At 42.4% G+C, this 27,492-nt stretch overlaps 1 pseudogene across 1 annotated transcript; it reads left to right on the top strand.

The window, feature by feature from the left end:
- Positions 1-408: 408 nt before the first annotated feature.
- LOC113027201 (rab3 GTPase-activating protein catalytic subunit-like) lies at positions 409-27,044 on the top strand (annotated as a pseudogene). Its single transcript, XR_013909094.1, has 13 exons — positions 409-492; positions 1,251-1,324; positions 2,163-2,264; positions 2,442-2,587; positions 7,544-7,598; positions 7,899-8,234; positions 9,764-9,991; positions 10,736-10,826; positions 12,872-12,975; positions 13,805-13,920; positions 14,212-14,314; positions 22,493-26,217; positions 26,797-27,044. The product of XR_013909094.1 is annotated as a rab3 GTPase-activating protein catalytic subunit-like (transcript).
- The last annotated feature ends 448 nt before the right edge of the window (positions 27,045-27,492 follow it).

Raw genomic sequence — 27,492 nt, 5'->3', positions numbered from 1 at the left:
AGCCTGCTGTCTGTTCTCAGGCCTCCTCCTGTTTCACTGCCATATATCCACCACCAGAGGGCTCCACTGACCTGCCTGCCGACATCAGAGCACACCCCTGTGTCATGTGACCTGGCAGGAGTAGCAAAGCTGGACTCAGACCTGGCCCAGGCAAGTTCAAAGGCAGCTGTGGTAGAGAGAGTATATGGGCTCAAATTGTGCTCATAAATATTTTGTACTTGTAAATCAATTTGTGTGTGTATGGGATCAGAACGATGCCACCTTGAAATGAAACCGAAAAAAATATTGAAACTGAAAAAAATATTGAAACTGAAATAAATGTACAGCGCGGCTGCGGTCACGGACAAACTTGCATGTGTCTGTTCGGGAATGGCAGATGCTGAGAGGTCCAGGGTTTACATTACCGGCTATTTCAAAGTGACAGCCTGAGGTGTTCTTCAGTAAATTGGACTACCAGACAGGAGGACCTGAGGCCCCACCGTATTCTTTTCGGTAAGTTAAATGTGTGTGTAAGCTAATCCGTAACTTAGGTCCTTAGGTGAGCACTCGGCTGTAGGGGAAACTTGTTTTGTAAAGTTCGTTTAGCTAACCCGTGCAGGTGAATGAATTTACCCTGACTAAAGAAATCAAGAGAAACGCACCAGGCTGCTCAGTGACTAACCACGCTTACTGTACTTTTATTATGAGTATTATACTGTAAGAGCAACAGGCTGGACTCTGCTTCTGCTCCTGTGCAGAGCTGATTATTAATAAGAAGCTCGGTATACAGACAAGGATAACGCAGTACCCGGGCTAGAAAGACAACTCCAGTTTGAGGCGCATGTCCTCCTGACATTTGATGTTTGTGTTAACGATCCAATGGAAAAGCTTTGATGGGAGTGAGCTGTTCACTTGCACTATAGCACACAAAACGCTGCGCTGAGCACTGAGTGTTGCATCCGTGTACACACTGCATTGCTTCATATTTCACTCGTAAAGTAGGAAATGGGTGGAGCAGTTTATTAAAAGGGTAAACGTACATGGGTTTGATTGTAAGGCCCAAACAGAGCTGGCACAGGTCTAACAAGCTTGTGCATGAAGGGACAAACTGAGTGTGACATAAGGAAATGCTTACATGTGTAATTATCTTGATTACTGGTGAAGGACTACGTCACATGTAATCAAACATGACTCATTACTTATAAAAACCCTTTAACTAAAAGTGTATCAGAAACTCTCCTCTATTGTTTACTCTGTTTATCACCCAACAGTGACCTCGACCCTCTTCAAGCTCCTCACTGGTCAGTTCGAGTCAGGACGGCTGAAAATCCTCAGTGTTTACTGGGTAAGTTAAACTGATCAGTGGGACACTCAGGAACGGAGACCATGATGCTTTGGGGCAGACCACAGAGGTTTTACTAGTCAGTACAGATTTCAAACACACCGCTACATACAACATTAAGGTCAGTGCATTAAGTGCACTGACCTTAATGTTGTATTTTTCTGGTTGCTAATACACTTGGATCCATTACAAACATACACATTGTTGTGTGATGTGTGAAGACTTTTTATGGCTTTGTTTTTTGTCCAAACAGCACAGAGGAAACTATTTCTAAGCCAAGAGGCTAAAATTCATGCATCAAATGATACGCAGCAGATAAGACGGATGTAATCAAGCTACCGATAGAAAGAACATAATCAAGGACAAATAAAGTGTCTTTTTTTCCTCATTGTTCTCTGTGTGGGCCTCCTACTTCCTCCGTCTGGTAGTTTGACTCGTACTGATGTGGCTCCTCTGCTTCTTTTCACAAACAGTTTTTCCTTCCTGGTCACTGTTGAGCCCGTCACACTCAGCAGCTCGAGCTCGAGCTAAGACAGCCTTGAATCTTAAAACTACAGCCGTAATTGCATTTATGTCTTAGAGTGCTGGCCACAGATATTGATCCCATCTGACAGCAGCTCAGTAAAGCACAAGAGCGTCATCTTAAACAGGATATCAGACAGCGTTCTTATTTTTATTGTCTACTTCTGGTCACATCCTGCTTTTGCCACTGAGCGATCAGCATCCTGTGTTTTATCATGAAGTGATGACTACGTGAGCTCCACTTGTTTAATTCTTCTAACATCTAGAAAACAACAGAGTTTCTAAATGACAGACTTATTTATTTGTGTTTGTCTCTCAGTATCTGTTTCCAGATGCTGCTGTGGAGAAGTCTGACTGTAAGAATAACACTCAGCTGTCCAACTCCAGTGGGACATCGGAGCAAGAGAAAACCTCTGATTATGTATGTTTGCCTCTTCACCACTCGCACACTCAAGGTTACACTCAGGTCAGGTCCAATATAAGTTTCAGAGTGAAGACAGGCTCAGTGCTGTCAGTACTTTGTCAGGATTTTTATTAGAATGTATTAAATTTGGTGTCCTGCTGTTTGATTTCATGCTGGTCTTTTCCCTCGTTGTAGAACCTTTTCCACCAGCTGAAGTCAGCCCCCAGTGACAGTCTGACCTACCGTCTGGCTCTGTGTGTGTGTCTGGTCAACTATTACTACGGTGGGCTGCGGGCTGTTGGACACCTCTGGCAGGAGTTTGTCCTTGAGTTGCGTTACCGGTGGGAAAATAACCATCTTATTTGTGGGTGGGTACCTCACAGGCTCGTGCTGCTTTGATTTTAAAGATGTCACACATATTAACATTTTCATTTTATAGCAGGTAAAATAAGTATTGAACACGTCAGCAGTTCTCTAAGCAAATATATTTCTAAAGGTGCTTTGATGTGAAATTATCACCAGATGTCGGTAACACAGGGACATTAAACACACAGACATTTATTTATTACTTTATACAAATGTTGGTGATGACAGTTCATGGCAGCTTCTGTATGGAGAAACCAGTCCCATCATTGCTCATGACTTTGACCCACTCACCACACAAACAGTCTATAAATCCCGAATGCTCCGTGGATCCTTCCCACAGATTCAGCTCAGGTGATTGGCTGGGCCGTTCCAGCAGCTTTACTTGATTCCTCTGAAACCAACAGTTTCCATTGGCTGTGTTTGTGATCATGGTCTTGCTGAAACATCCATCCTTGTTTCATCTTCATCATCCTGGTAGATGGCAGCAGATTTTAATCAACAATGTCTCCATTCATCCTTCCTGGAGTTAGATTTAATGGCTCAGTCCCTTTTGCAGCTTGTTATAAAGTTTTTATGCATAACTTTTCTAAGCAATCACACATTTTTTTGGGAACATCAAAATCATCATGCTCCCACCTCCAGACTTCAGTGTTGCTGTGGTGTTTTTGGGATGCAGCCACCCAAACACGGTGTGTTTACAGCATTCAGAGAGTTTTGCTCTTAACAAAGGCAGTCGCACTTTTCTCCTCTCCCTTAGCTTCCCTGCTTAGCCTCTTGTGTCCTTGTTTACTCTCGTGTTTTTTGTATTACTTTTCCCTGGAACACTCTCTCACAGTCTGTTCTCTAAAACCTAAAAGAGGAATTATGGATTTGATCAACTGGTCCCTGAATGCAATTGACACCCCTTTCTCAACGAGAAGTCTGGGCTCGGGTGAGCCTGAGTGCTGAAGATATCTACCTGTTCGGAACCATGATAACAGGGTTCTGGCTGATCGGAGCTGGCTTGGCCCTGACTTATCGAAGAATTAAGAAAGCGGAACCGGCTGTTCAAACCCCCACAAGGCTGCCCGCTGGGATTCAAACGATGGGAAGAGGCGTGAGTTTCTCAAAATGAGCTCATTGAGTGCAGCATGGATAAGATCTTGGAGAAGCTTACGGCTGCTGTGAATACTCAGAATAAGACTTCTGAGTGCAAATTGGATCACATCTTGGAGAAGCTCACTGCGGTCGTTGTTAACTTGTTATTTTCTGTTATACTGCGAGAGTACTGTTGCCCGCGAAGGGTTGTTGTTGGTGTGGAGAAAAATGGCGTAACAAATAAAGCGCTTGGAGTGAGACTACGACGTCGTGTCTTTGAGTTCTCAGAATCGGCTCTCTGAGCACAAGAATGACAACATCACGGAGCGCAAGTTTGATAACATCATGGAGAAGCTCACGGCTCTCCAACGGGAGATTGAGAGACCAGTGTCGGAGTGTTAGAACAGCTTTGAAATTCATATGAGCTGTTCGCACTAAAGTAAAAACCTCCATCACTTATGCGGATACCCCTTCGGCCCCAGCCGTGGGCTCAAGGCTGGAGCCGAACAACAACTCCCTGATAACGACTGTGTTTAGACTGTTCTTCCCACTCCATGCAAGGCCACCTGGGTTGGCTGGAAGACTGTTTACTTAGCCTGGCAGGGAGGAGGACACTGTCTCAGCTGAACTCTGGACACGCACACGCTTACACAGACATATATATACACATGCAGATGTACACTCCTCCCCCCTCCAAACGCCTTCGACGCTTATTCCCCTCCGATGCTGACGGTGGATCAAGGAGACCAGCGCACGCAGGCCCGGATGTACTGTCTACACTGGCTGTCTCTCACCCTTTACCCATCCCTGTTGCTTGTCATGTGTTTCTTTCGTGTATTAAGAGTTTTTTCATGTGCAGAGGTGTTTTTTTTCTGTTCTCAAACTGATCTCCCTGTTGGAGCTCAGTCTGGGGGGAGTTATTTTTTTCTCCTTATCTTTCCTCATGTGGTGCATTTTCCATTGTTATGCCTCTCTGACCTGTCTTCCCCATGTGATGTTTGTGTCATGTATGTATGGTCAGAAGGGTAAGATGGCGCTGGCAAAGGTCGGCAGCCTTAACCCAATTTCCATTGGGGTCAGCCTTCAGGATCAATAAAGTTTTATTGAATTGAATTAAGTGACCAAACTATAAAGTTAAAGCGTATTGTTGTACCAATGCATTACACTGGAGCAGAGCTTACATACATTCTTACCTGCTTACACTCATCATTCATTCGTCAAACTGAATAAAATAGCAATAAAATAGGGTGGCTGCAGCTCAGGCGGTAGAGCGGGTCGTCTACTGATCGGAAGGTTGGTGGTTCAATTCCTGGCTTCCCCCAGTCTGCATGCCAAATATCCTTGGGCAAGATACTAACCCCAAATTGCTCGCCGATGCATTCATTGGAGTGTGCGTGTGTGAGAGAGAGAATGTTACTTAGAAAGCACCTAGAAAAATGTGCTTGTGTGAATGGGTGAATGCACAAGTTGTGTAAAGCGCTTTGAGTGCTCAGAAGAGTAGAAAAGCGCTATATAAGAACCAGTCCATTTACCATTTAACCAGGGGAGTATTGCACTGGTTGGATGGCAGCAGCCATGGAGGGAGGGTGTAATTGTCCCGTGTTATGCTGGTGTTTTGTATTAGATGTAAGCTTACATTTGGCAGCATTAGTGAACATTATACTGAATGTTACACAGGAGTGTCTCAGGTAGGAGGGAGGCTCACTCGGTCCGTTCACTGAGCTTAGTGTTCAGTGATCGATGGTCCAGGGGAAAAGCTGTTTTCTTAGCCTGGCTGTCCTGTTTCTTGAACAGGTGCTGTCCAGGATGAGATGAGATTTGATTGGCTCTCCTGAGACAGCGAGTGCTGACCATGTCCTCCAGGGAAGGAAAGGGACAGGCACTATTCTTCTGTGCTGTCTTAATGACCCACTGAGCAGTTAGCATACCAAGCTGTTAGCAGTAGGTGGGGACACACTATGGTGCTGTGGTAAAAAAGCCACCAAGACTTTCTTCTCCAGATGGTTCCTCCTCCTCCTCAGCATCCTGAGGTGGAGTCTTTGACTTTGGACCATGAGAGGTCCTCAGCTACGTGAGTCCCCAGGAACGAGGACACTCGCTGAACACAGTCTGCTTGATGTGGAGAGGAACGTGTTTCCCTCTGCTGAGGTCACATCTCCTTAGTTTTGATGGCGCTGAGCAGACGGTTGTGTTCATTGCAGCAGCCTGTCAGGTTTTTAACCTCCTGCCTGTTCGCCGTCTTCTCCGCTGATGATTGTCGCATCATCAGCAAATGTAACGATGGTGTTAGAGGGGCAGGTAGGTGTGAACTCATGAGTGTACAGGAGAGCAGGCAAAGACGCCTGTGGATACTTTATGAATGCAGATGATAATATTCTGCCAGCGTTTCACAGACTTGTTCAGCAAACTTTAAACACACTTCACGCTTCTCTTTTTTTCTGTGGCTCTTGCGCACATATTGTTTTCTTTGAAACAGTCGTACCTGCTGATTCCAGGCCTTTCTGTGGCTCTTCATAACTGGGCCTTGACTCTTCTGATAATTCTTTTCACTGGTCTGTGTGAAATCTTGTGGGAAGCACCTGGTCGTGGCCCATTTATGGTGAAATAATATTCTTTCCACTTTACCAAAAGTGCGCTGGAACCTTCAGTAGTTCTACTGTGACCACTGCCACCAGCATGTTTTGCAAAAGTCTTGAGAGAGCTCGTTGTTTTTACCCATCATGAGACGTTTCTTGTGTGAAACCTGAATAATGAGACCATCAGTTGGGACTGAACCAGCTGATATTTGATTTGATATTAATTGGCGAGGTCTGTGACGAGTTACATGACTCTTTGGTGGCAGGACTCCTGGGCTGGAGGTGCGAGTCCCACTGAGTCTGTGGATGTTGTTGGACTGTCCTGGTTTCCCACCTCGGAATAAGCAGACTACAGTAGCGGTTTCCCTTTCTAAGAAGTGGGACTAGGGGCTGAGCTTGAACTTGGGAATGATACTCCAAAGCCTCCCTGGAAGTCTGTGACTGGGTCAGTTCGTTAGTTGAACCTGAGGTTGAGGATATATTTTCAGCCCTGGAGCTCCTCTGTCAGATGGTGACGGCATACAAAGTATCTGGTACCACTGTCCTCTGTGTGCTGCTGTTGGTCCATCAGCTGTGGAGAGAGTGAAGAATAACTGATAATGAAAAGTTGTTGTTCTCGTTGAACTCTGTTATTGCTGCTTTATTCGTGGCCAACACTCAGCAGATATTGGCACCAGCCGATTTCAGTCGGGATCTCAAAGGACTTCGTGGAAGAGCAGAACCTATTTGCAGACATTTGTGGGACCTCGTTAGACTGTTGACTTGGACACAGACAGAAGACAGAAACACATTTTGAGACCAGAGGAGATGGATCTGTCAGAGTGGGGGCCCCCAGGCTGTGGAGTGCTTTGCCTCCATCATTATGTTGCTTTGATTGCATTTATTTTTATAAACAGCAGCTTGAGACTCATTTATTTAGCCTGGCTTTGAACTAGATTTGTGCTGTTTCATATTATTGTGAAGCACTCTGTGGTTCTTATCCTGTGCCATATAAATAAAGTCAAATGCTGGATGTCTGTACTTTGTCCAGCTGAGCCGACACTTTAGAATCAGGCTTTGGTCTTGTTGTCAGTCATGTTGGATCTCCGTCCGTCTCTAATAACAGACAAATGACCAAAATGTAAAAATCCAAGTACATAATACCAGGCACAAAAGCCCCTGCAGTGTTTGTGCCGTGCTCTAACTAAAACTTTGCTTGAAATTGTTTAAGCAGTATTTGTTTCTCTGTTAACACACTGGTGTTCACTCATATCCATCTCTGTGCTTCCTAATCTGCAGGCTGGCAGGTGGAGCTCCTGATCTTCGCTGTTGTCTTTTGCATCAGAAGTTCCAGGTAGCCACACAGTGCACAAAGTGCAAGGACTAATCGAACGATTTAAAAGACAAAAAACAACATCATGCACATTTGTAGACTTGCAACTTTAATTCCAGTGGTTTATCAAAAGTGTTGTGTTAACTTTGATAATTGGAACGATGTTTAGGTGATAAAGAGAAAAATGAATTCTGAGAGCTGATGCTCAGTGTGATACAGCATCTTCAAACTCCCAAACACCTGTTTATGTCGTGTTGTCTGTTGAACACAAGTAGCAGTGTTATGTTTCCATGTGTGAAAAGAGTTTTTGTTCCTGGACAGATGCTGAATTGTTGTATCGAAAGGAAGAAGGCCAGAGATGAATCTCACAAGGTACCCGAGGGGAAAGAAAAGGAACACAGGGTCTCAGGTGCCTGCCAGAAGAGCCGCCAAGGACCAGAGTGTGCTACCAGTGCTTCCAGTTCAACAAGAGAGATGTCTCAAGGAAAATCCTGGGACTCGTGGAGTGACAGCGAGGAGGAATTCTTCGAGTGCCTGAGTGACCAGGGCGAGACTGAGGCGACACAAGCTGAGGGCAGAGCTGAGGGCAGGCTGCACCCCCACAACAACATGACTCTGCTCAACTCTGCAGAGCCTCTCTATGTTCCCGTCACACAGGTCAGAGTCACTGCCTCACTGTGCAAACACATCATATGCTGTTATTTATTCCAAATACAGCATGTTGAAAATAATAGTCGGGGTCACACGGGGTGGAGCCTATCCCATACCATAGGGCGAGAGGCGGGGTTCACCCTGGACAGGTCGCCAGTTGCAGGGCGAACACAGAGAGACAGACAAACATTTAACCCAGGGGTGGGCAACTCCAGGCCTCGAGGGCCGGCGTCCTGCAGATCTCACCCTGTGTCAACACACCTGAATCAGATGGTTAGTTCAGCCTCTGGAGAACTTCCACGATAAGGATAAGCTTTATTTGTTGGTTGCCTGCAACTGAGATGACCTAATCGACCATAGATACAATGTACAAACTTAACATTGGGGATACAGGTCAGGCTAACTAGCAACAAAGGATAGCCCTAACCCAAGACACGTTGAGGAGGTCATTTAGCCATTTAAATCAGCTGTGTTGGATCAAGGACGCATCTAAAACCTGCAGGACACCGGCCCTCGAGGCCTGGAGTTGGACACCTCTGATTTATGCTCTCATTCACACCTGTGGGCAGTTTAGAGTCAGAGTTAACCCAACCCCACTCGCTCCATGTTCAAAGACGTGCAGTTAATAATTAGAACTAAAAGAAAGCGGTTGTAACAGTACAGAGGCGGCCTTTGTGTGACAAAACCATGAAAGCAGATCTCATATAAGTGGTTCACAGAAATGTCATTAAGCTCAGCTGAAGCTGACTGAGTCTGATATCTGTGCATCATGTTTCATTTTCAGGAACCGTCTTCTCTGTGCAGTTAATGAATGGGATATTAATGAATTAATAAAAAATGTCATGTAGGCTTTTACAAGTAAACTAGTGTGGAATAAGAGGACTGTTGATCAGCCTACGCTGTGGAAAGCTGTGACTCTGTCACTGACACGTGTGGCATGATGGATGCAGTCATGCTGGGAGAAGCTACGTGAGTGCAGAAACCTCTGATCACCAGACGATCACGTGGTCGTCAGTTTTCAAACAGCTCATTGCAGTTTTATAAATCATCTTCAGAGGTTATTTGAACCTTGTCTTTGCAGAGACCTGCAGATCTGAGGCAGTAATGCAGTGATAATGACCAGCACACAGTGTAAGTCATGCTGCAGCTGCCCTGAATCTACAGTGTTGGTTATTCCCACCATGTCTCTGTTTCTGATCCAGTGTGGACGAGCTCTTTATTCAGTCTGAACTGGTTTTAATACTAAAATACAATTGATTTGTTATTCATAGATTTTCAGATTTACTCTTACACAAAAAAGTAAAACATTTTTGTTGCCAGATCACACGTATTTACTTCCAGTCCTGAACAGAAGGAAATCGTTTTGATGCCTAAATGACATTTTATGTTCAGTGACAGCCTGGTGTGCTTGGGTCCATGAATGCAGTGGTGTCGTGAGTGGGCCCTGCTCGAGTCGTCAGTGCCAGTATGAGGTGTCAGTGAATATATTTACACATTACTTCATTTAAAGTACGAGTTTGTGTCTCTGTCCACAGGCAGCCAACCCCGGCTGTGTCCTGGAGGATTTTGTGCGCTGGTATTCACCTCGGGATTACGTAGAAGAGGAAGTGGTTGATGAGAAGGGCAACACGATGGTGACGGGGACACTCAGTCCCAGGATGAAGATCCCAGGCAACATGTGGGTGGAGGCTTGGGAGACTGCCAGGGTCACACCTGCACGACGCCAAAAAATACTTTTTGATGACACCAAGGAGGCCGAGAAGGTCTGAAGCAGGTCGTTCATTTTGCCACATGCGTGTTTTAAGCCAAACGTGTTTACTAAGTGGATCACAAAGTGTTTTCATGAATGTTTCTGCTGATTTTCAGGATCAGCTTCTGCCATGGGACCGTTTTGGCTCATGTATGTTGAAGAAGTCAGTTTAACACAGATCTGTGCTCACAGACATGTTGAAGCATTTTCACATGTTGATGAAAAAGGATCTGATGCTGTCACACACGATGTTTAACTGACACACAGCAGCTCTCTGTGGTGTGATGGTGTTAAATGAAGAACAACTTTAAACCAGCTTCTATTAATGATCCGGTCGGCTTTATGGGAAAGGGACAAACAGTAACTGGGGTTAGTTGTTTCCTCACCCAAAGAGGGTCCTGGATTTGGACCCGGGCAGGTCCCTGCCAAGCGTTTGCATGTTCTTCCTGCACATATGAAAGCAGAGCTCGGAGCTCCAGTTTGCACCGTCACTGAAAATGTTGCCTGTCTTTTAAAGACATTGTTTATCCAAAAAGAGAAAGTTAAAAATAATGCTCACTGATAGTCTTATGACAGATTTAAAGATCTGGGTATGACTGGTCCCTCTGTGAATAACCATCATAGAGAAAGGTCACCGTTTATCTGGAGTCTTCTTCAGAGGCAGCCTGTTGGCTGTGCAAAAATATTCTGTTGATCTGAAAGAGCAAAAGGAAAACAGAAGCCAGGCAAACTAAACTTTTTGGGGGTTTGTCTTTAGGTTCTGCACTACATGGCGATGCAGAAACCTGCAGACCTGGCCCGTCACCTCCTGCCCTGTATACTTCATGCAACTATTCTGAAGGAAGAAGGTAAGTCCTCACCGTTTGGTTGAAAAACACGTTTATATGAAATAAAATCAGGGAAAATAACTCTAAGCCCACAGCAGGTAAATTACAGTAAGACCGAAATACAAAAAACTAAAGATATTAAAATAAGTACTAAGAAAATGAAATGCAACCCGAGATGTTAATGGAGAAAAAAAAACAGAAGCTGCATGAATAAAAAAGTAGAAATCTTGGACGCTGCCAGCATAATGCACAGCCTTTTGACGGGGCTCGCACACAAACACAAAGCAGAGGATGAAGCATCACCAAATATGTTTCCAAGCCAAAGAAGATAAGATGAAGCATACCTGCGCAGCGGTGGGTGATGAGGAGAGGCCCCAAGATTTGGGCTCAAGATGTGTTCTGCACTGCAGGCCCTTGGACTCCATCAGGGTTTGGGCCAGTTTTGAGCTCTTATAAGTATCAGAGATGGACACGTGATATTTTCAGGGCTGCGTAGGCATGATGGGTAGAACATGACCCTGGTGTTAAAATGCAGGTAAATGTGATTTAGTTTGTTTACTCTAACTAGCTACCCAACCCTCACTGTGAAAGGAGCCTGGAAAGTTTCCCCAGCATGAATTTCTTTCAGTCAAGTTTTCTCCAGTAATGATCAGAAATCAGATAAAACCCACTCTTTATTTTATTCTACACACAATAAATTGATAATTATTCCAGGATACAGAAAAGTCTAGATTTCGTCTTCAGACTGTCACATCTGGAGCAGGGCATAATTTGAATTGGTTTTTAGAAGAAGCTAAAGATCTTTCAGTCGTGTTGCTGTTGTTCCCTGACACCTGCAGTGCAACCATTAATTTAGCTAATGAGAGTTCACGTATAATTATAACAGGTCTTAGTTTCTGGATCGTCTCTAAGTTGACGGTATACTGCTAAGACCAGTTCTGAGTCTAGAGACAGCCAATGAGAGACACTAGTAAGGACATCACTGAGGAGAGTTTTCTAGTACTTTGGAGAAACCTCAATCAGCTAACGTCCTGCTGTGATACTCAGACCTTTTCTCTAATTAAACCAGAAAGCTAGTTTTCATTTATTCTGTAATATCCCAGAATGTTTCAGCAGGTCAGAAATGCTTTGGTGCATATCCAGGTTGTATGCAAATTAATTCTGATTAAGTCTGGACTACAAAATACAAAACATAGCAACAATAATGTCCTCGTTTCACTTCTTTAAAAAATGTATTTTGATCTTATGACACTTACTAAAAGCTTTACTTCCAGAGGTTGACAGAGACGCTCCGTGCTGATAACACGTGAATGTGTGAAGGTTTGTATCATATCTATCTAACAGACTCCAGTTTGTACATGTAAATGGAGAGTCCTCTTCACACACTGAGGTTAGTTATGGAGTTCCACAGGGTTCAGTGCTAGGACCAATTCTGTTTACATTATACATGCTTCCCTTAGGCAGCATCATTAGAAGACATAGCATACATTTACACTGCTATGCTGATGACACCCAGCTCTATCTGTCCATGAAGCCAGATAACACACACCAATGAGTTAAACTGCAGTAATGTCTTAAAGACATAAAGACCTGGATGGCCGCTAACTTTCTGCTTCTTAATTCAGATCAAACTGAGGTTATTGTACTTGGTTATTGTAGATGGCCCCGCCCCTCCCTGAGCCTGGCTCTGCTGAAGGCTTCTTCCTGTTTAAAGGGAGTTTTTCCTTGTGCCAAAGCACATGTGGGTATATTCCTGGACAAAAGGCTTAGTTTCTATTTGCAGATGTGTTCTGTGATCCTCTGAAATAGCTGGATTAATTAACTCCAATAATAATCCATCAAGACTTTGTGGATATGTTTTAATCTCTGTAAAGATTATTATAAAATGTTGTGAAGGTTTTGTTTATTTCAAAAGGATCTGTATTAGTAAGATAATAGTTTGCAGGTTTACTCGATTTTAGGCTTTTTCTCATGTTAACAGTAATTGAGGTTACAAACGTGGCAGGTCTTTCTTTTAATCACAGCTTTCTGTCACTCTGGAAACACTGTCATTTCTTCTCTTTCAGAGTCTGCTGAAGATATTCCATCAGTGCAAAAAACCATTCAGCAAGCTACAGTTCAAGCGAGCAAGCTCCTGCAGTCCCCCAACCAGGACTACAAGAAGTTAGAGGTCAGTGAAAACTCGACCGGACTTTCCACAAATAATTCAGTTTAAAAGAAAGTATCATTAGATTCACCCAAAAAAGTTTTGTTTTTAAATACATTATTGATTGATTGTTAACTGTGTTTTTGTTGTAGTTGAGTATGTGCTGTACATGAGGTGTACGTAGACTGGACAGTGTGCACCATGGCTGAGAACTTGGCTGATAATTATTATGGCCATTGATGGTTGAACCATGAAAACAGGGGTGTGGTGCAGTGGGATTGTAGTGGGAGCTGGAGTAACAAACTCCAGTGCTTCCTCAGTGATGGCTAACTTTTTTCTAAACCTAGGTAATTCCTTCGGCTGTTCCCACCTGGGCTCAAAGCTTTTATACTCTGCTGATATCGGATGTGTTTATCAGTGATCGAAAACAGAGACTGAGATTGTTATTATTGAGTTTGATCACACGTTAGGTGCATTAAACATATGCTTTAATACTGTCCTAAAGTCTGAGAACAATCATCACTTCTTCACATATAAAAATGTTCTTCTCACTAGCACTCAGTATCCATACAGCCCCTTTTCTTTGAATAACACTGTACAGCTGCACAGCTAAACCCCACCATGTTAGTTCGGCTTGACTGGACAGTCTTGTTGTGTGAAAGCATTCTTGGCTTTCTCAAAGTACATTTAAGTATGCCATGTATCCACTGTGACTCCAAACACGCCTTTTACACCCCGAGACTCAGCCTATAACGTTCCACGTAGGAAAAACCACGTATGTGTATAAATGTGACAGTCTTGGGGTCTCATGCTGTCAGGATTGAGCAGACAGTTGTTCTTGTCCTGTGTGCAGGATTTCATTAACCAGCTGCTGAGCATGGAGACAGTCATCACTCAAGCTCGCTCGCTCAAGGCCAAGTTCTCCGTTCCTGAGGACGACAGCGGAGAGGCTGCTGATGAACTGAAGAAGTGAGTCGCAGAGTTTGAGCTGCGCTCACTGACAGCTTTGTTTGTGCTGTTGGTAACATGTAACCGTCTTCACCGTCACTATAGATAGTTAGTCAGTAACAGGTTGTCACGATGAATCTGTTTCACAAAGACGGCGTCTGAAGGATCACAGTCAGTTCACACGTTTCTTTCTCGCTCATGTTGATGGTCTTATTTGATAGTTTTGGTGTCTTCAGGTTTTACATGTTCTTATTTAAGTGTTTTGTTTTGTGGGAATATTGTAACATTTTCCACATTGTGTGTTGTCTCTAGGTTTGTGAGCTCCCTGCTGGAGGAACCAGAGGTGGTAGTGACAGGAGCAGGCCAGGGCCTGGCTGGCAGTATAATCCACGGACTCTTCATCAGTGCTCAGAGGGTAACTCTCACTCTGCCTCCGTGTCCTTCCCACGTCTTGCTGTCAGTTTCATGTATACAGTCATGTATTTGTCATCTATAGAGACATCTTTAGAGGTACACACACACACCAGTCAACCACTTATTCAATATCAGCATCAAGAATAGGTCGGTGTCCCGGTCCTAGAACAAGACATGAAGTCAGCGCTGTTTTATTTTGTTGTGGGCAGTCTGAGGCACACCTGTGCACTACTCATGATGTCAGATCAGCATCCTGATGTGGCACACCTGTGAGGTGGGATGGATTATCTCAATATAGCAGATGTGCCCACTACCACACGTTTGGACTGATTTGTGACCACTGTTTGGGAGGGATGGTTATATTGTGTATCTGGAATGAATTTTAGGTCTCTACGTCCATCCCATGGGGAATGGGAGCAGTAACAAAGGTGTTGCGTTTATATTTTTGTTGAGTGTATATACTTCATGTAGATGAAACTGGAAGGACGTGGTCAGCACTGATGTAAAGATGCGGTGTTTTCTGTCAGTGTCAGGAGAGTCTGCTCTATTGTAACGTTGTTTCTTCCTGAAACACACAATTGCTGCTGCTGTGCTGTGAAGCACGTTCAGAGTAGAGATGGACCGATCCGATATTACGTATCGGTATCGGTCCGATACTGACCTAAATTACTGGATCCGATATCGGAGAAAAATAAAAAATGTAATCCGATCCATTAAATATCACGAAAGCACCTCACAAAACTTGCAACACACCGTAACTCACCTCAGGTTAGCACGTCGGAGCAGTATGCATCACGTGATAGAGCGGCTGTGGCATGCGGGACCTGTCGGTGGTCTGGATAGCATGTGGAGCTTCGCTAGCAACCCGGCATTTCATCTCCGACAAAGTTATCCCGAGAGAAGTAAAGCAAGTGTGTAAGTCCATCTCTGAATGTTTGTAAAGCATTCCTGCGTTAAGCTTAACAAGCGACTGCCTCTTCTTGCTGCTACTTCAATCATGAAACTGCTTAACGATCAGCTGATCGGCTTTTCTGTCGCGAGTCCCTGTCTCTAGTTTGCTTTTGGCCCACTTTGCACCAGAAAGAGGAAACCAGCGGCTGAACAACAGCAGCACGTTTAAGCTTGATCAGCTGTTGTTAGAATGAATTTAATATTACTTTCTACTCGAGGATCTTTTTCTATGTAGCTGACGCTGGTAACTGTGCAGGGGCGGATCTAGCAAAGTTTAGCCAGGGGGGCCGATAGGGCATGAACAGGGAAAAGGGGGCACAAAGACATACTTTTCTTTCTTATTCTCATTTAAAATGTCTAGTTTTTAATAAATAATTATCTGACAGCCAAAGTTTTAATTTGATGCAAAATGAATAGAAGTCCATTACTGTATATAGTAACTATTAAGTCTAATATATATACCCTAGTAAGCTATACTACTTTTTCCTTTGGGAAGGTACCATCTGTGCAGTCTGCAATTTTGTTGAAGAAAGATGTTGAATCTATTTAATATTTCTTGAAAAATAATTGATTTCTGTGCATTTTTTTTTCACACTGCATCAAATTAAGGTTGATTACGTCGATTAAGCATCATGAGGTGGAGCGTGAGGGGTGGTTCCCTATTTTTTATTTATTTATTTTTGTTGTTGCTGGGAGTTGGAACCCTATTAGTTAGGTTGCTTAATATTTATGCTAAGTACTCTTTAAAATACCAGAATAGGGAGGATGGTGTAGGTTTAAGTTTATTAGATTGATCAGTATTGCTGTACTATGAAATATTTTTTTTTGCATACAGGTATAACAGAATAGCTTTAGTGTAGTTGTTGTTTTAAACTTGAGTATGAACTTATACAAAATGCAGCAAGATATTTAAAAAACAGTTTTGTTGATTAAAAAACACTATATTGGATTCATATCGGTATCGGCAGATATCCAAATTTATGATATCGGTATCGGTATCGGACATAAAAAAGTGGTATCGTGCCATCTCTAGTTCAGAGCTATAAGAACCAGTCTGTTTAACTATCAATGAAAAATGAAGAATTATCAGTTTGACTGTGTGACAATTCTTCAGGAAAAAAGTTGTGCAGCTCTCTCCACAGTGGAGCAGATCTCCTTCCTGTCTTTGACGCTTCTTTTTCTCTTTCTGCAGTAACAACTATTAATGTGCATTTGTATATGTTTACAGTGTTAGCAGAAACAAAGCTTTGGTGGCCGTGACTCCAGAGATGGAGCCGAGTATCTAATCGAATCATCGGTTTGTTCTTTAAGCCTTAAAAGTGTCCATGTGCTCCACACTGGATCCCAGATTGACTCTGATGCATCAACTGGAACATGAATCCAAAATCCTGCTCCTCACATACAAGGTCTTAAATAATCAGGCCCCATCTTATCTTAATGACCTTGTAGTACCATATCACCCTATTAGAGCACTTCGCTCTCGCTCTGCAGGCCTACTTGTTGTTCCTAGAGTATTTAAAAGTACAATGGGAGGCAGAGCCTTCAGTTTTCAGGCCCCTCTTCTGTGGAACCAGCTTCCAGTTTGGATTCAGGTGACAGACAAAACTTTCCTCTTTGATAAAGCACATAGTTAGGGTTGGATCAGCAACCTTAATTAGTCTGCAATAGACCCTGTGCACGAGAAAATGCTAACTTCCTGTTTTAAGATCGGATGCAGGGTTGTACATTTCCGGTAGCTTTACTTTGCGGTCAATTGCTGCTGCAAAGATGGACTCCAAAATCATGTCCAAAATATGAAAACAGAAAGATGGCGTTAAGTTACAAAGAGCAGAAGGTGGGAACACTCACCACTGCTGTGTCATAAAAAAAATCAAATGATCAGTTTTGAGGTTTGAAGCGTGCAGATCGATTGGTGGTTTACATCACTCAACACAAGCAGAACTGCATTACAGAATCAGAAGCACATCTCTGTATTGATTGATTGATTGGTAATTTATTTCAACATGTGAACAATATACAAGTACATTTAGAAAAGAAATAAGAGAGAAAAAAATACTATACAAATTACATACAAAAAAAAACATTCTGATTAATTTACATGTATAGTGACAGTTCTTATGATTTAAACAGGCAGATGTTCAGCATTCAAACTACAGGTGAACAATAGTCAAAGGTTTCCCTGCTAGTCAAGTACACACCTACACAGCATGTCAACAAACCGTGGTAAGGGTCTCTATGCATGAGTATTTACGAAGGGTATGTTGTGACGTACCTTCAAAATTACCGCGGTCCCTCGCTATAACGCGGCCTCGCTGTTTCGTACATTTTTTTTGTGCAAGTTTGCATGCTTTTTTTTTTTTGCGCACAGCGCTTTGTGTTCTGCGTCCTGATTGGCTGCAGACTATTGTTGATCTCCTCCGTGCCGTCTCTCCTGTACAGTACAGAATCGCTGATTCATTGATTCATTAATGATTCATTGATGTTGAATTATCTCTCAGCTGCTCTGTTCTCATGTGCTGGACCTGAAAACACGGTTTGATCTTTGGTTTCTGTAATACTGGACTTATTTGTCTACGAAGGTTTGAACTTTGAGAGCTTAAACAAGAGAGAAACGTGTGAAAATGTTCATGTCTGTCTGAGTGTATAAAGTGTGTAGTGAGGGGTTTTACCTTAAAACATCTATAATAATTGTAAAAAATAAAGTTGGCTACTTCAGATTTCACCAATCGCATTTTATTTTTAGAACGTAACTCCCGCGATAAACGAGGGAGCGCTGTATACAAATACTGAGAAGTATAAAATTTGAATCCTGTCTCTCTCTGAGGCGCGGGGGGAAAAAATATCGACAAGTCGATCAACATCATCTACAGATACATTCGACATCTCGAGAAATGTAAATCGCCACTGGATTCGTCCATTTGGTTGAAAAACCCGACCGTGAACAAGGAGCGAATATCACACCGGAAACTAAGCGCTATGCCCTGGAAGTAGCATATGCTAAGGCGCACAGGTCTAAGTTATAGGTCTAAGTTCCCCATAATGCACTGGGTGTTTCTTCTTCACTCAACATGTGTTAGTAGACCTCTCTGCATTCAGTCCGTCTGCCCCTCATCTATCGATGGATGTTTGTTAGAGGCTTTGGTTCCCACTGTCGCTCACAGACGGTCACCTAATGTTTCCTGTGTAACTGCAGGGTCTTTGCCTTATAACATAGAAGCAGCTTGAGGTAACTGTTGTTGTGATGCTGTGTGTGTGTAATAAAGCTCCCTTACTGACAGTGGGTCACCACAGCTTGTAGCTCCATGTATTTGATGTGGCACGTTTGCCCTCGCTGACACAACCTTAAAGGGATTTGTGTGTATGAATAAAGTTTATTGTTCATACAGTTCATTGCCGTATGTCTGTGAAAGGCTGAATGAGGGTTGTAGCTCCCTCAGCAGCTGTGGAGCGATGGCTCGTGGTCACCTGATTCAGCCCTGGAGATGTGGTTGGTTAGACACGCTGCTTTAGTTTACACTACAAACCACACTCACCTGTTTACACTCCTTTTGTGTTACAACCACCTTGTTACACTCAAACACCAGATGATGCATCTGAGCCAACTAAGGATTCACTGAGACTGAAGAAGCTCGAGATCATAAGAATTTGAGGCTCAGCTGATACAGTATCATAGGAGAATCCAACCATTGTATGTCAAGAGACTATAGGCAGTGAAAGCTCCATCTGGAGGAGGAACGACGTGGTTCAGAGCGTTGCCTCCTGCAGCTGGTGACATGTTCAGATTTCAGCTCTGTCGGTTAGAAAGTCTGTTTTTGTTTTTCATCTGTGTGTTGCTCTTTCATCCTTTTCTTCTTCCTGTTTCTTGCATCAGGCTGGCTGACTTCACCACTGATGAGGTAACCATGAGCAGTAAGCCTCGTGTCGCTCACAGTTACATTTAACATAGTGCGATAAACACACTCAGTCATTATAAGGTACATCCTCTCTAAAGGTTCACATAACAGACAAACAGGATAATAAAAATAATCTGGTTCTCTGCAGCGTCCTGAGATGAACAACACACGACATTATTACACGTCTCAGTATTTGTTACACTGAACACAAATATAAACACAACACTTTTGTTTCCATGAGCTGAACCGGATCCTGACTGGTTTTGCGACATGTGTGTCATTGTGCTACACATGTACGGCATATTTCAGAGTGGCCTTTTATTGTGGGCAGTCTCAGACACACCTGTGCAATATTCATGCTGTCTAATCAGCACCTTGACATGCCACACCTGTGAGGTGGGATGGATTATCTCAGCTAATGAGAAGTTCTCACTAACACACATTTAGACAGATTTGTGAACAGTGTTTGCGAGCAATGTTCCCTGTAATGTTTCATGTGTCTGAGCGAACACACAAACTCCCTGAGCGTCCCTTGGACCACTGTGAGTAACAGCAGACGTGTGCACTGTGGTCACGCCAGCATCCAAGTTACATGTTTATTAAAATAATCAAATTACAGCATTTACATTTATGTTAGACTACTTTTAATTAACTGCTTTAGCCCACTTACAATGAAAATTAAAACAATCTTCTTCATGACCTGTGCAGCATGTTAACACTAATGGAAGTAAGAATAACAAAAGTGTTGCGTTTATATTTTTGTTCAGTGTAAATGATAAAACATCAGGTTTGACCCAGAATACAGTTTGATCCACATGATGGCGCTGTGAAAAGTGTCCCCAGCCCACAGACCAGTGCTGCCACTAATCGTCATTAGCAGCATCTAAATGCTGTTTAAAGGTGGACTTCATCTGTCACACAGGAGCAGTTTGGCTTCGCTTTGCTTAAATAATGACCTGGTGTATTTCTGTATACACACCTGCTAAGGATCAGGTGACTTTTATAATAAAAGGTTAATACGTAAAACCTTAAAAATAAAAAGGGCTGTTTTTAGCAGTATTTAGGCTGCAGTCTGTGTATTATGTCCATGATATTCTACATTACAGTAAAAACAGTAATTATATAAAGAACAGATGGATCAGGATCCTGTCTGTTCTTTACTATGATCTCAGCTGATAATGAGGCTTGAAAGAGACATGTTTGAACTTTTGCATTGATCAGACAAATAAGCCTGCATGTTTGCATGAGCTTTACCTTTAACTGTAAAACATGAAGCCTTTATTATTAAAAAAACAAAACCCTTTTGGTGTCATACAGGTAAGAAAGCAGTGAAGCGTTTTTCTCTCTAACAGATGTTTCATCTGTTTTCTCTGCCGTTGCTCTGATGGGACCTGCAGGGTGTTTTTGGTGACGTGGAGGTTTGCACGTTTCACTTGCTGCCTGTGGTTCATGTTCTAGTCCCACTGTGAAGCACATAGACGTGTCCTGACTTCCTGTCTGTCCCACACTCTGTTGTCTCTGTTTGTTGCTGCCAACAGTACAAGTCATCTTTGCAGATTTTACTGAATTAACAAAAACATGTTTACTGAAAGACTTATTCAGTAAACATTAGGGCTGGGCCATATTATACCGTTCACGGTAATACTGGTATAATGTTAGGCAATGATAGGAAAATGAAATATCGCGATAGAATATGAGTAAAACGCGCATGCGCAGTGCCTTTGTTTTCATACGCACATGGCCGATTGTTGAGTGAAACAGATGAACCAGAATTGGTTTGTAAAAATGGTGCAACTTCAGTGATGTGGAACTGGTTTGGTGTTTGTCCGTCAGATACACAACAAAGCACATTTTTTTTGCAGAACATGCAAGCGGCCGTCGTTACTGTCGTATTTGTCGGACTAAGATGCTCTTAAATCTGGGAGTAATCTGGGTCCTAAACTCCATATGGTTCAGGTCAAACAAACACTGCAGCATCACTGAGCGTTAAAAACTGTCTAAATTCTTTCATCTTTAATAAAACAATCAGCATTGCTGCTTTACCAGGTGTAACTATGAAGTTTAACTTCCAGGCATCCATGAAAACAAAAGTTATTACATTTAACGGAGTTAGAAGTTAGCAGGAAGCTAGCGGAAGTTAGCTCGCTAGTTTCGCTAGTTACCTAAGCATGATATAGCATGTTCTGACTGAGAGATTTCTGAAAAAAAATCAAACGTACAGCTCTGCTATCACTTCCAACATAAATGAAGACAGGAAACTAAACAGCAGTGACGTTTGTAGGGTTACTGAAGTTGGGCTAGCTGGTATATAATGATGTGCTACGTGATCGCTAGCGACACAGCTATGTTAGCATAACATAAACAGTGAAGCTGGAGGACGAACACTAACACTTTTCCACTTATAAAAGTTAACGTGAAGGTTCCTGATGGTTAGAGACAAATACAATCGCATGGCAGGATGCTGTAAACGGACCAAACTTCAGTCAGGAGAACAACTGAGATAATCCATCCACAATACGAGGTTAGTCATTAATATACTGCAACAACATGGGAATAGAGCAGCTGCCAGAGAATTCAACATTAATGAATCAATGGTACAGAAGTGGAGGAAGCAAGAAGAATGAGTTTAATAAAGTTTGATTTATCTGACTGCTTTGTTTCGCTTAATGTGCCTTATAATCCCGTGCACCGAAAACTACGTACTGCACACTGCAGTTTAATGTTGCAAAGCAGCTCTTTTTAACTTCAGTGGATATTATACATGGTTATGCTCAGGATATGTCAGCCCATTTCTACTGGAAATGCCTTTTGGTTAAACTTTCAGCAAGGAATTTGCATTTGCACTGTTACATTTTTATAAAGCTTTAATGTACATAAAAAACAGCTTCTTGTTTAAGTGAAAATAAATGGAAGGTTGTCTTTTTGCGCTGGTAATGTTGTGGAGTTGTATTTTGTCTCGCATCAATTATATCGTCAGTTATATCGTTATCGCAAATTTTCAAATATATATCGTGATAAATATTTTTGGCCATATCGCCCTGCTCTAGTAAACATGTTTGTTACACTGAGACTGAAAAAGAGATCCCTGTTTACGCTCATAGAAAACGAGCCTCTGTTTTACTTTATTGAAATCATTTCTAATCACAGACAGGATCAGCAGCGTGCAGCTGCAGTGAGGTGTTAGTAGAGGAGCTGTGTTTGTGAGCTGTAGTCTGGATCAGGTCTCTGTGGGAGACTCGGTTACAGTACTTCTGAATATCCACGTGTCCACCTCACACAGCACATTTCTTCAGAATCAGTTGCTGTTTGCTAACATTTGACCTTTGCCCTTTTAGGCTGCCCTTCTGGGGCCCGTCGATAAGGACTTGGGATCTGACAAGAAGCAAACTGGGGGAAGCAGCAGAGTACCAGACTTCCCTCCTCCAGCAGGCCGGGAGATCTTGTGTGCCGCGACCAGCAGCGTACTCCAAGGCGCTGCCTCAGCGGCTCTTCTGTGTCCTGATGAGGGAGGAGTTTAGGTTGACCGGAGCCTTTTCCACAGACACGTCCTTCTTTTAAGTCCTGTGAACAATTCACACCTGGGATAAAGATAAGTGAAGGACACAGGATGGAGACTTTCACATGTATGAACGTGGCCATGGAGTAAGATCATAGAAATACATTTCTTCATTTGTTTGCTTTATTTGTAAGAATGGTGCAATATTTCAGCATCTACGGCTCGCCCAAGCTTAAAAGCAGGAAGCAGTATATTACTGGCATTGATTAAGAAGCATTTATGGCTTTGTCTGGAAATATGTGAAACTACATCCTTCTCTGTATTCATAAATCTGCAGCTTCCTGCAGCTGTGATAAAACAGTTTCACACTAAAACCTTCATTTTACCTTCAAAGCTTCTCTTGATGCCTTTTTAAGGAAATGAAATTTGTCGCTAGGATGGAGTTCCCCATCCTGCACTCACCACACGCTAACACAACCTTCTCAACTCAGATATTTAGTAGATTATATTTCAGTTGCAGGGATTGGTCCTGATGGTAAACATGAGAGCCGGTGAGGACTTCATGGGTCGTTTCAGCTGAGCTCCATCCTCCAGCATGTCCTGCTGCTGGATTAACACACAGCTGTTTGTTTGCATCCAACCAGAACCAGACCGTGCAGATCTTATTCCTGTTCATAAGCTGATTGTTCAAACATGAAGCTCTTTGACGTTGTATAAAAACTGAAACGACACTTTACAGCTGACTGTGATGTTTTAAATGGAGCTGGTTCCTCGAGGCGCGTCCGACAGCATGAGGGGAAAATTGGTTTTGTAATATTTTCTTTGTTTTGTTAAGGGTGTATCCATCCCATGATACAGACACATACAGTTTAAACGAAGCACTGAAATTTGCACATATTTATTATAGATGCACTGAAGCTAATCGAGATATTTGCTGTCAATCTGTGGCTGCGATTAAACACTTTACTGGAAACTTTATTAACTAGTAACTTCATCAGTCATGACAGAAGCTAATATTTCTGTGCTAACATCGTTTAAACAGTAACAGCTTTCCTCCAATATAAGCTAACATTTACACCGTAACTTTAAGCTAGCACCATAAAGACGGTAAAACACGTAATAACATCTACAAATGCATCTTAAAGCTGTTATATTAGCACTCGGTGTATTACTAAGATAACCACATTAACATTACTGACACTCGCTGACTTTTAATAGTCATTCTATAAATGCTGTCCGTTTAAATGGTCTTACCTGTACCCACTGCATATCCACCGGGTTCCAGCCAGAGTGGATTCTGGAGTCTTCCACGCTCCTGTTAGTGATCCTCCATCTGGATGGATGAGAACAACCTTCTGAACAATCTAGCAGGAGATGGCCCATATCTATGGGACTGATTTGTGCTAATAACGCCCATTGTATGGACTGATAACAGCCGAAGCGGGTGAATAAAGTCACCCAGTAGCTAGCTGTGCCATTACCCAGCATACATCACTCCCTCCGTAAATGCAATAAACGATACAAAAGTATCGTTCTACCTGTTTTTCAGGTAGTTGTTTACATTATATAATTTATTGTGTTCAGTATACGTCACTACAATGTGATTTGGAAAATGTCTAAATATACCGACAGCAGGCACTTCCGCGGCAATCTCTTCAATCGGAGGACCCTTCACGTCAATTCCCGACGCGAGAGGGGTACCCTGCGCGTCCATAAGTGCAGCAGAGGGAGCCTGACCATGCGTCACACGTTTGACGAGTTGGGAGTGAGAACGTGTTGTATTATCGGATCGTCCATCTCTAGTAAATAGTGCACATTCATACAGTGCAGACCAGCAGCGGCACTGCTCACATATTTTGTGCTCTAAGAAGAAACCAAACCCAGCGAGTGATGTCACAGTGATTGTGTCCATCTTTCATATACAGTCTGTGGATATATCATGGTTTTAATGCCTCTGACAGCTTGTCATGAAATACAATGTGATTAACGTGGTTTTGTTTTAGAGGACTGAGGGACCTCCAGGGTCAAGAGGGTTGCTTTTGATTTTTGTAAAGACTCACACGGTGTGCTCGGGTGCTTGAAAATCTTTTCATCTTCACCAAAGCCCTCTGTTGGTTTGAGCTCAGTCTAAATGTGTTTGTGGTTTTCTGTTTGAACCCTGAAAGAAAAATTCAACTTCCTATTGCCGAGCTAATTTGCTTCATAATGACTCTGCCGGGTCATTATGAAGAAAATTTCATCAGGATCTCAACAGTGGAAACAGGATCAAACAATCAAATGTGTCTCTGCAAACGAGCTGAAACCACACAAAAGGATCCCAGACCGGCCCCGTCTCTCAAAGCGATCAACACGAAAGCTTGTGAAGTTTCATTTGAGGTCACGCAGGTTACATTTTCTTTGAAACTACTGACTATGTGTCAAATTCAGAACTATTGCTGCAATGTGACCCAAATAATACTTTTTATTCTGTATTCAATGAGATTACAGTCGTATCGCTGGGAGATCTGGCTGTTATAATAAGGGAAAAGTTAATGGAGTTATCAGTCGTCGCTGTACTTGAAAGGAGAGATGGCCCAGCCAGATTTATTGTAATAAAATGCGTGGACAGCAACATGAGCCCACAGTTTTATGTCTCTATTGTTTTATAGTTTGGAAAATGATTTGCCAAAGATGAGTGCTTCCAGTTTTCTGCAGACTGCACGACCTGACTGTGGAAGTCTGTTTCTGCCACCCAAATATGAAGTTGATGATAGTTTTGTGTTATTTTCTTCACAAGTTGGAGTCAATAAGTGGAGATAATAACCTGTTAAGTTTTGAATCATGATGAGGATCTCTGTCAGTGCCTGCATAAAAATCTCAACTGTAGCTCAACACAACCAAGTGCAGTACAATGAAAACACTGACCCCGGGTTTAACGAGGACCAGAAGGATCCGGAACAGAGTCAACGACTAACTAAATCTGACGGGTACTTCAATACAAAAACACACGCAGAGTTCATTTTTCATGTGCTGCAGCCTCACAAACAGCTGATATCATGGAGATATAAAGTCAGAGCAACTATACGTTACTCTTACTGCGCATTTTTAATTTCTTTTATTATCCCTTTATCATCCAACCAGAGTCAGAGAGGAGTCGACCCCACCCACCACAGGGCGAGAGGCGGGGTACACCCAGGACAGGTCACCACTGAAGTACCATCAAATCAAATGAAACATCCCTACACAGCAAATTCAAAAGTGTTACATTTTTTGGTGTTAATAGTCTCCTTGCAAAAGTAGAGTTAATTTTACTCTAAGTAGAGTCACATTCTTTTAATGTAACTCTGAGGTGTAAAATGATAGTAGTTAAAATCGAGTGTTAAAAATGATTGTTTCTCTGTCAAATCTGGAGGTGTTACAATGGAAACATTAACTCTTGACCTCTTAACTCTGAACTCCTACAGGGGCTATGACACCAACAGAGTAAATTCACAGACTCCGCCCCCAGCACGGCTCCAATCGAAGCTGAAGTGAAGCCGTTTCAGAACATTTTGCTCTACATATTTGAGTTGTTTGCCATGCTTGGTAAGTCATTTTTTCAAAGATTGTTTCAATTATTATTATGAGCTTTTACTTCTGTGGCTCTTTGGAGTTGAGACAAAGCTGTGTGAAAGGCATTAGCCATGTTGCTCGCTGATAGCATAATATTCTGTTTTAGCTAGCTGAAAGGTATTGTCTGCGGGCAAATACCACAGCCTTGAAAAAAGCTTGCATGTGAATTTCCAGTCAAACCTTTGGTCAAATACACCTAAAACAATGTGTAGAATGTGAAATGTTGGTATAATGGTGCTACTTGAAGCCTGAAAACGATCGCCCATAAAAACAAACGAGCAAACAGCAGTAGCAGGCGTCCTGACTGGGTTCTACGTTAGCATAGATCCCTCCAGAGTTTTGTGTACACGGTTTAGGTAAAAATGAAAAAGGTTGAGGTTTTACATTTAGTTCAGTATTACCTGTTGCCTGTGTCTTTGTCTTTTGGGAAAATACTTTACACAAGTAATGGCTCAAAGAGGATTCCTTTTTTTTTTACTGTGCTGCAATTGTTTACTGGATTATTTGTGCCATTAATTAGTGTCAACTAATTTTTATTCAATCTCCGTACAGGATATGCTTGTGAAGATGGAATATGGGGGAGAGCAGAAGTGCGTTGAAGTTCCACAAAGTGATGAATGAAGGACATGCATATTGTATTGAAGAAATAAGTGATGAGATGCTGTTATTTGCATTTACCATGTCAGACCTTTTGATAAACAAAATTCTAATGAAAGTGAGAACATGTATACTGTTACATCTTTCAGAAAATGTTTTGAAATTGTGGTGCACAGTTCAGAATAAATGTTTTTCAAAAACCATTGCGTCTTTTTAGTAAATGTTTATTTCCAAAGGAAATTTCTATAAGTTCAGAACAGTAAAATTACCGCTTTTTAGATGAATTAGAAGATAACTCTTACGTAGTTAAACTAAAATACTCTTTGAGAGTTAATATATAAACTCTTAACACCAAGTGTTAAATTATCAACTCCAGACAGATTTGGTGTTTAACACTAAATCAGAGTTAACGTACCAACTCTCCAAAAGGAGTTAAATTAACACTCTCTGGTGTGGACCCATATAGACACTTTAATAGTGTTGAAATCAAATCCGACAGTGTTAATTTGGACATGCTGGATTTGCTGTGTACAATAACTCTGCAGTGCTGTTTGAAGGACTTTTACGTTGCTCCATTGCTGCACTTCAAACTTGTCCTCAGAGCAAACATCAAATTCTCTTTCAGACTCTGAGGCTCTGGAATTCTCCTGC

Source organism: Astatotilapia calliptera, chromosome 5 (assembly GCF_964374335.1).
Source record: "Astatotilapia calliptera chromosome 5, fAstCal68.1, whole genome shotgun sequence".
NCBI classification, from domain to species: domain Eukaryota; kingdom Metazoa; phylum Chordata; class Actinopteri; order Cichliformes; family Cichlidae; genus Astatotilapia; species Astatotilapia calliptera.
This window is presented reverse-complemented; position numbering and strand designations above follow the sequence as displayed.